Source organism: Callospermophilus lateralis, chromosome 2 (genome assembly GCF_048772815.1).
Source record: "Callospermophilus lateralis isolate mCalLat2 chromosome 2, mCalLat2.hap1, whole genome shotgun sequence".
NCBI lineage: Eukaryota > Metazoa > Chordata > Mammalia > Rodentia > Sciuridae > Callospermophilus > Callospermophilus lateralis.
The window spans coordinates 157,930,371-157,939,846 of NC_135306.1; positions in this window are offsets into that span (position 1 = coordinate 157,930,371).

A 9,476-nucleotide genomic window follows, 5' to 3' on the forward strand; every position below is an offset into this window, starting at 1 on the left:
TGGCCACCTGCGTGCTTTTCATCATACGCAGGAGGCACGTGGCGCTTCTGGACCAAACCATGACGTATCCACACAGTCCTAAGGGCCCACACTGGGAAGAGCTGGTGTGGTGGGGAGGGAGGGGCAAACATCCGAGGAGAGGCGGGGTGACGGGGGAGGGGCTGACGTGGGCGGGGCTAGAGGGAGAAGTCACTTGGGAGGACCTGTGAAGGACATGTGGAAGGCCAGTGGGGTCAGGGAGATAGGCGGGGTAGGATGCCTGTGGAGTTCAGAATCTAGGGGGGGCCACAGAGTAGGATAATGAAAGTTGAAAAGGGAAAGGTGGGAGGACAGTGTGGTGGAGTGAGGTTTCCCTTGGGTGTACTGGACTAACTGTCCAGTGCAGGGAGGGAGAGCTGGTGGGTTGTGCTAGCTGGGGCAGGAGGGAGGGAGGGAGGGAGGAGTCGGGTTGAAAGGCGGGGCCAGGGAGGAGCTCTTCCATGGCTTCCCTTCTTAGCCTGTGCACAGCATCCTAGTGGCTGTACCTGCTGGGGCCCTCCTGCTCCCTCTCATGCTGCAGTTGTTCAGCAAGGCAGTGGCAGTGGGCGCTGCCAGGCGACCCTATGAGGATCAGGTAAGTGGTCTGAGTGCGTGTGCCCTTGGCTGTGTGGAGGCATCTTGCACCTCTGCAATTTGGCACTTTGTGCGATTTCTCCACTGCCCTTGGCCCTGATGGTGCCTCATGAGTCCTTCCAGACCCACCTCTAAAGATGCAGCTCAGATGCCTCTGTATGTGGCCATTCTCCCTCCTGGGTGCATAGCATTGAAAGCCTACTGTGTGCTGGGTGTGCTAGGGGGCAGTTATTTAAGGGATGGGTGTAGAAGTGAGTAAGTACATCATGCACTTGTGTTGATAAGCAACCAGCCATCCGAATAACACCAGGAGACACCCAGGAACACTCTGAGCGAGGGGTCAGTCCTGAGTGGTGTAGTAGACTGGAAGAAACTGGGAGTTTGGCGAAGCCCACGCTGTAGAGTAGAACATGCCACTCTCTGTGTCCTAGGTGTGCTTTTGGAGAGGCAGACAGGAGGGCATTGACGGTGAGAGGTACAATTTTGCAGAAAGGCACAGAAATCCAAAAGTAGGGTATTAACAGAATGATGGAGAAACGGATCTAGTTCAAGCACAAGTTGGCATGGGCAATGAGGTTGACTCCATGGGGGTCAAGATTAGAAAGGCCCAGAAAGCCAAGCATGCAATTTTTTTTGAAGAAGTGGAAACCTGGGAGCCATGGTAAATGTTGTAAAAATGTCATTTATGGAGGGGTAATTACAAACAGTAAAATTCACCCTTTTTAGTCTATAGTTAGGGATTTTGACAAATGACATCATGTACTCTCCACCAAGATCAAGGTTAACCAGTTTCATTACCCCAGAAAATCCTTTTATCTCTTGCTGTCATTTTCTCTCCCTGAGTCCTTGTGGTTTTTCTTTTTTCAGAATCATGCATAAATGGCATTGTGGGCTTTCTAGTCTGGCCTCATTCACTGAGCACAATCCATTTGAGATTCATCTATGTAGTTGCTCATATCAGTAGTTTATTGTCTTTTGTTTCTGTGTAGTGTTGTATTTCCCTACAGATTTTTTAAACATTCACCAATTGAAGGATTTTTATTTTGCATCTAGTTTCTGGCAGTATTTTTGTTGGTTTATTTTGTTTTGTTTTTGTACCAGGGATTGAACCCAGAGGTGCTTAACCACTGAGCAACAATCCCAGCCTCACCCCACTCCACCCCCAGCACCCTTATGTTTTCTTTTTGAAAAATTTTTCAAATCTTGAAAAAGGGTCTTACTAAGTTGCTTAAGGCCTTGCTAAGTTACTAACTTACTGAGTCTTTGAACTTGCCACCCTCTTGCCTTAGCCTCCCAAGCCATTACAGGCATGGGGAACTGTGCCCAGCCAGTTTTGGGCAGTTATAAATAAAGCTGCTACAACAACCATTGGTGCATAGACATGTGGACATAAGTTTTCATTTCTGTTGGGATAATTGTTAAGGGTGGCATTGCTGAGTCATAAGGTAAACATGTGGGACTTTTTAGGAAACAACTGTACCATTTCTCCTTTCTACCAGTAATGAATGAGAATTCCAGATGCTCCACATCCTCACTAGCTTTTGACACTGTCATTTGTTACTATTCTTTTTTGTTTTCAAATTGTAGCCTTCTAATAAATGAATAGGGGTATCTCATTAGGGCTCCAGTCTGTATTTTCCTAATGACTAATGATGTTGAGCATATTTTCATGTTTTCTCAGCCATGGGTATATTGTTGGTGAAGTGTTTGCTCCAATCATTTGCCCATTTTTAAAAAATGTGTTGTTTTCTTATTGAGTTCAGGACTTCTCTGTACTGGATTCAGATCTATGTTTTGCAAATCTTTTCTTGCAATTCATGGCTGGTCATTTCATTTTCTTCATAGCATCTTCCATAGAGCAGGAGTCCTTAGTGTTGCTGTTTTTCCAGTACTGGGGATTGAATTGGGTGCTCGACCACTGAGCTTCTTCCTCAGCATTCATTGTTGTTCCCTCTGAATGGAACCTCATGTCCTGTGTGAGGAACAGTTTTATTGCTTTCTTTCCCATCTGGGTGTCTTTATTGCTTTTTCTTTGAGCAACCACTAGCTATGATAGGAATGGGCATCTCTGCCATGGGATTCCTTTAGTATGGCAATCACTTGACTAAAGGCTCTTTCAGCAAGACTGGTAGCAGCATCCGGGGGGGAGGGGAAGCTACAGACCCCAAGACAGCTGAAAAGTCAGAGGATCCTCTCTGCTCATCACCTCCCATCCTTTTGGTCAGTACCCCACCACTACCATATGTGGTTCCCTCCCACCTGTGACTCCTGTGCTTGGCCCTTTTTCATCAGCCCTGTGGTCTGCCTGTTTTCTCTCTCCAGCTTCACTCCATCATTGAGTTTGCCTGGCAGCCTATTCCCTTCCTCTGTCCTGTGGTTTTTCCAGCCCCAGGTCAGGCCATAGGCCATTGCCCTTCCTCCTCTGCTCAGAATGAGGCCCTCCAAGTCCAGGATTCCCAAGTCTCAAGGGACCTAAATGTGGTCTGCACTCTAAGATTCACCAGACAGGACTCCTTTCTATTATTGGCAGCACTAATTATAGGCACTGATCCCATGCTCCAACTTTCATTCCCACCATACTCCATTCCCTGACTGCAAATCCTCCTAGAGTCACTTGCTTGGTGGTTGGTGGCAAAGACTCTGGTGAAGACCACATAAGTAAAAATCACAGCTATACAACTGACCAGCAGGGAGACCCTTGGGTATGCTACTTAGCCCCTGGTCACTCAATTTCCCTATCTGTATAACAGGGAATTGTGGGTTAATTCATGTAAACCACATAGAACAGTGGTTGGTACCAGAAAGTGCCCTGTGTGCTGCTATTCCTATTACTACCGTTCCTTCCCGTGGTCATCTACACATGTTTGTGCCTCATCTTAAAAGCCATACAAGTCTCAGCCTTAACATGCCAGGCCTCCACTCCACCTGTTGTACCTTCTGGGCTTTATTTCCTGAAAGAGCTGACCTTGTTCACTAGCTCACCCTTCACTTCCTGGGCCAGGTCAGCCCAGCCCGTGCTGCCAGGACGATGCTCTCATTAATGGCCAGAGCCAGCAGACATCTTCAGACTACTCTTTCTAAACTGGACACCCCCTCTGAAGCCAGAAGTAGCTGTCTCAGCACTTAACTCTCTGGGCTTCTCCTCTGCATGTACCTGGGTGCTGTGATCTGGGTTGCCTACATGGTTCCCATGATACCTCTCTCTACTCTACCCTGGCCACTTTCCATGGTGCTCAGGGCCTCATGTTGCAGCTGCCCTCACCACTGAAAGTAGGCTGGCCATGTTGTTTGCAGGGTGTTTTCCATCCCCAGTGCAGTTGTCTCTTCTTTTTTTTTTTTTTTTTTTTTTTGCTACTCAGCATTGAACCCAGGGCCGCTTTACGCCTGAGCTATATCACCAGTCCTGCTACTTTTCATTGTAAATCAGGGACTCACTAAGTTGCTGAGGCTGGTCTCAAACCTGCCTTAGTGTCCCAAGACACTGGGATTACAGGTGTGTGCCACTGTGCCTGGTTGGACAGAAGCATCCTTGATGCCCTAAAATATTTCTGTCTTCGGGTGCATCTCAGTGGGAGAATGTGTGCTTAGCATGTGCAAGGCCCTGAATTCTTTAGCCCCAGCACAAAGAAAAAAGAAAACTGAATAAATGAGGGAACGAACAAACAGAAGAATCAACATTTGGGGATATAAGGAAAGAGAGAAGCCTGGTGCCCTGATCCCTCAAGATAAGGGGAAGAAGGAGAGGCAGCAGGAAGTTGGGCAGATAATGGGGCAAGAAGAAGATGCCGCTGGATTTTGGTCCTGTGGAGTGGGAGGGTGTTTGAGACACAGAATTGGAGCAGGAGCCTCAGGAGTGGAGCCAGTGAGACAGGCTGGTCTGGGTGCCTCAGAGCTGTTGGATTCTAGTTGTGTGTGATAGGGTTCCATGTGGGGGGAAGAAGGTATTCAAATTTACTGCTCAGTTCTTAGAAATTTATTAACTATCATTCCTTAAGCATTTTCTATACTTTATGTACAATCAGTATTTTCTATACATGATATATATCTAACCAAACATTCTTTCTCTAAGTTTAAAAATTCTTTGATTTTTTAATTTTTTTTTATTTATTTTTTATTCATTTTTATTGTTGGTTGTTCAAAACATTACATAGTTCTTGATATGTCATTTCTGCCATTAATGAATTTATTTCTTCTGGTACTAGGGATTGAACCCAGGGGTGCTTTAGCACCAAAGTTGCATCCCTAATCCTTACTATATTTTGTTTTGAGATAGGGTGTCACTAAATTGTTGAGGGCCTTGCTAACTTGTTGAGGCTGGCCTTGAACTTTTGATCCTCCAGCCTCAGAATCCCAAGTCCCTGGGATTCCAGGTGTGCACCACTGCACCTGGTGGTATACTCATTTCTTAAGTGCTGTGCAGGCCTTAAAGGAGGCAGAACCTAATAGAGGACAATGATTCATGTTGGTTTTTGGACATATTCCAGAGCTGTTCTGATGTGGAATCATCTTTCCTTCTGGTGAAGAGTGTTTGAAGATGAAAGTCTTCATGTGTAGGCCATCGGAGAGTTGGTGTAGATAGAAGTGCTGCTGGGCCACTTGTCATTATAAGAGAGTATTTGCTACCTAAAGCTCATGAAGTTGGGGTGAAACTCAACCTGGTCTGGAAGGAGGAGGGGTCGAGGCTGACCAATGGACTCAGGGAAAAGAGAAAGTAGAATAAGGGAGAGGAGAAGCCAGTCAGTGTCCAGGGAAGGACATGACCTTTGAGCTTGACCTTTCCTGCTTTGTGTACTGAAGGTCTTCAGCTCAGATTTTCCTGGAAAATCTGATTTTTGACTAGGGAAATATGTCTGGGCATCCCTTGGTGCCACTGGCGTCCCAGATAGTGAAATTCAATGAAGGTAGAATTTTAGACAAAATCGAGAGGCAAGAGAGTAAAGTGGTGACACCATCTTTGGATCAGTTGAGCAGAACAGCACTACAAAGATCTTAAAAGGTACCTAAAAGAATGAGGTGAGAGGACAGGTGTGGCCAATAGAGACAGAGCAAGGATCCTGCAAAGGGAAGCACAAGGGGATGAGAGCCCTGAGAAGGTAGCAGAGGTGGGTGCTGGGTCAGCAGCATCTTGGAGAGCTGCTCAAAAGTGGGTCGAGGGAGGTCACGCTTCCTAGGATCCTGAGAAGGCAGGAGGTCCTGAGTCACTCTTGGAGCCTTGCCACGGGCCCACGTTGAGCCCTGGCTTAACTGACCAACTTAGCTAGGGTCACTGGGAGATGCCTTGCCCAGTCCTGCTGATTCTGAGCTCCTGTTCCCTTCCTCATCTCCCTCCAGAACGATAACCCTTATAACCAGGGCTGCACAAGGAATTTCTACATCACGCTATGTGCATCCTTGGGACCCAAGTGAGTTGGTAAACCAAGGGCTCAAGTGGTGGACCCTGGGTTTGGTGGGGTGGGGTGAAGCTGGGTCTATTTCCCTGGTCCCTGTCCGCAGCTCCCTGGCTTTAACACTTCCTGTTCCTTTCCTTTGGAGTTTTCTCCAGGGCACTCTGGGAGTTTCTGGGAATTTCACTCTTCCTTGGTGTTGTAGGTTCTTGCCCCAAGAAATGTGGTAGAGGGGAATGGCAGCCTGGATAAGGCTCCTTGATGAGAGCCCTGGGCTCTGTGCTTTCCCAGCTGAGGGGTGAGTGAGGTCAGGGAGACCAGGCCAAGGTGGGTAGTGACTCCTTGCATTTGGCCTGTTGCCTCCCAGGTACATGTCCCAGGCTGTTTGCCTTCAGATGGAGCAGGACACCAACTGGAGGCTAACCTGACATCATAAAGAACTCCTTGGGCCCAGGTCTGCAACTCAGGCCCTCCCAAGGTAAGTCCGCACCTTTATACAAGGAAAGGAGTATCAGGTGAGCTTTGAAACATGGGGGTCATGGGTTGCACATGTGGTGGGGGAAGCCGCCGATGTTGGGCTGGCCCTGAAGCTGAAGCCCTTGGAGCCTAAGGAGTGAGATTATGGACCTGGAGGTTGCAGGGTCCAGGTCACAGGGCTTCAGAGCACACCCAGGTGTCCCTGGATAGAGAAAGAGAAAAGACTGCACTGCTAACTAGCTGGTTGGCCCTGGGACAGTCCTTTACCTTCCTCAGCCATTAATGAGGTCTGAGACTAGTCCAGTAGCTTATCATGTGTTAAAGAAGATTCTTTATTTTTTTTAAATTGGAAATTTTTACTCAGTCCCATGTGAAACAGATGGAATGGAGCATTTGGAGTGCAGTGGGCTGGGTAACACCCAGTGCAACCCAATGGCCCTTGTAATGACTTGTGGTGCCAACCCTCTCCTTTTTCCTGCCTCCAGGAGCTGAGGGACTTGACTGTGAGCAGTGGGGTGGAGGTTAGGGAGAGCCCCAGGTACTGACTCTGTGTTTATCCTCCCATCAGCCCAGTGCTACAACATCCCACCAGGTGATGCCAGGATGTGAATGCTACACGGAGGTCTCTCGGGCCTGAGCACCCACTCAATCCCCTGTTGGGGTGCCATGACCTCCACAGTTATCTAATCCTTATAAAATATATTTTTTGTTGCTTTTTATTGCTTCTCTGCCTGTTTATTCTACGTTCAGAGAAGTGTATTTCTCTGTGGGTGTGGGGAGGCTATGAGGGCTGGGAGGCTGGGACAGAGCCCTCCTGGAAGGGAAGAAGATCTTTGCTCTCTGGAGACCCAAGCTCAGGAACCAACACTGTCTGGCTTTTTTGACCTTGGGCAAGACACTTAGGATTTCTCTCATTCTTAAAATATGGCAAAGGTACTAATCACAGTGGCTGACCTGCTTGGCTTCCTGGCAAGGGCTGGAGATGAGAGGAGAGAAAACTGACCATCCTGGATAATACCAAGTGCACCTCAAACTACTCCACAAAATAGAAATGGAACTTAGTTATTAGTAGTTTTAATTGTGTGTGCATATGTGTGTATTCTTTAGGATTGTGTGTGTGTGTGTGTGTGTGTGTGTGTGTGTGTTAGTGTGAGAGAGAGAGAGAGAGAGAGAGAAAGAGAGATTGATTGTGTGTGGTACTGAGGATCAAATCAAACCCAAAGCTTTAGGCATGGTAGGCAAGCGCTCCACCACTGAGTTACATCTCCAGCCCTTTTTTATTTTCAGACATGCTCTCACTAAATTGGCCAGGCTGGCCTCCAACTTGTGGTCCCCTTTCTCAGCCTCCCCGATAGTCTCCCAAGTTACAGGCGTTAACTGCCATGACTATCTTAGGGTTTTCTATATGCAAGATCTTTTCAACTGCAAGTGATTTCTTCTTTCTTTCTCACTTGGAGATTAAATATTTTTCTTGCCTAATTTCTGGGGCTAAAACATTTAATAAATATAAGATTTTTCATAAATGTCCTTCATAAGGTTGAGGAAATTACCTTTTATCTCTGTGTGTGTCCTTTTTAATTAGGGAAAGGTATTAGATTTTGTCAAATGCTTTTTCTGCACCCAATGATCATGTATGATATTTTTCTTCCACTATTAATGTGGTGTACTACAAATTGACATTTTCTCCAAGTTTTAGTGTTTAATAATTAATAGCTTGACAGTGTTTAATAATTAATATCTTGACTAACCAGGTCCAAGACACAAGCATACACTATGTTCAAGAAACTGTGGGGAAATTACTCTATAAACTAACTACATAGTATGTGATAAGAATGAGCATTATAATATAAAACCTTTCAACACATAGTAGTTAGCTGCAGGAAACCATTTTTAGCTTAGGAAAATGGTATTCCAAATTTCAGTGTAAACTACTAGCAAACTTCAATTCCTTGGTGTGGCAACTATCATTTCTGTTTTTAAACTCTTTCACCCCACCCTGAGTTATAAGGTCTGGAGTGGTTTTTTCCCAATCACAAGTGTGATTACCAAATATTGTCCATCCTTACAATGATCTGATGCGACACGGTCTGACATGTATCTTGCATTCATTGCAAGAGCACCACCAAGGTGATCCTGCATGATGCTGGAGTCAGTCTTGGCCATCTCCCCAGTTTCCCGTTTGGTAATGATGTCTCAGACTACCACCTGTAAAACCTTTTTTGGGGGCAATGTACTAGGGATTTAACAAGGAGATGATTTATCACTGAGATTTGTCCCCAGTCCTATTTATTTTTTATTGAGGCTCAGGGTCTCACTAAGTTGCTGAGGACCTGACTAATTTGCTGAGCCTGGCCTCAAAATTATGGTCTTCCTGTCTCAGCCTCCAGAGTTGCTGGAATTATAGACACGTGCCATCATGCCCAACTATACTTTTAAATGTTGAATCATTTTTGCGTTTCTTGGATAAATTCCAGTGGCAATGATACATAATATTTTTAATATGCTGCTGAATTTAGGTTGTTACGTTTTTTTAAATATTTATTTTTGAGTTGTAGTTGAACGCAATACCTTTATTTCATTAATTTATTTTTATGTGATGCTGAGGATCGAACCTAAGGCCACGCACATGCTAGGCAAGCACTGTACTGCTGAGCCACAATCGCAGCCGCAGTTGTTAGGATTTTTGAAAAATATTTCTGTATTTAATACTCATAAAGGGTATTAGTCTTAATTTTCCCCTTTGATGTCTTTTTGGCTTTAGTATCAGGGTAATATTGGTCCTGTAAAGTAAGGTGGGAATTGTTCCTTTCTCTTCTACTTCTTGGTAGAGTTTGAGAAGGAGTAGTGTCTATTTAAAGTTTTGGTAGAATTTACCAGGAAACCCATAGTTTTCTTTAGAAGAGCCTACTAGCTTTTCAATCTTGTTGATTTTCCCCTTTACTACCTTTAGCTGTTTTAGACTATATTCTATTTAGTTATTGGTTTTTAAGAATTTAAGTGCAA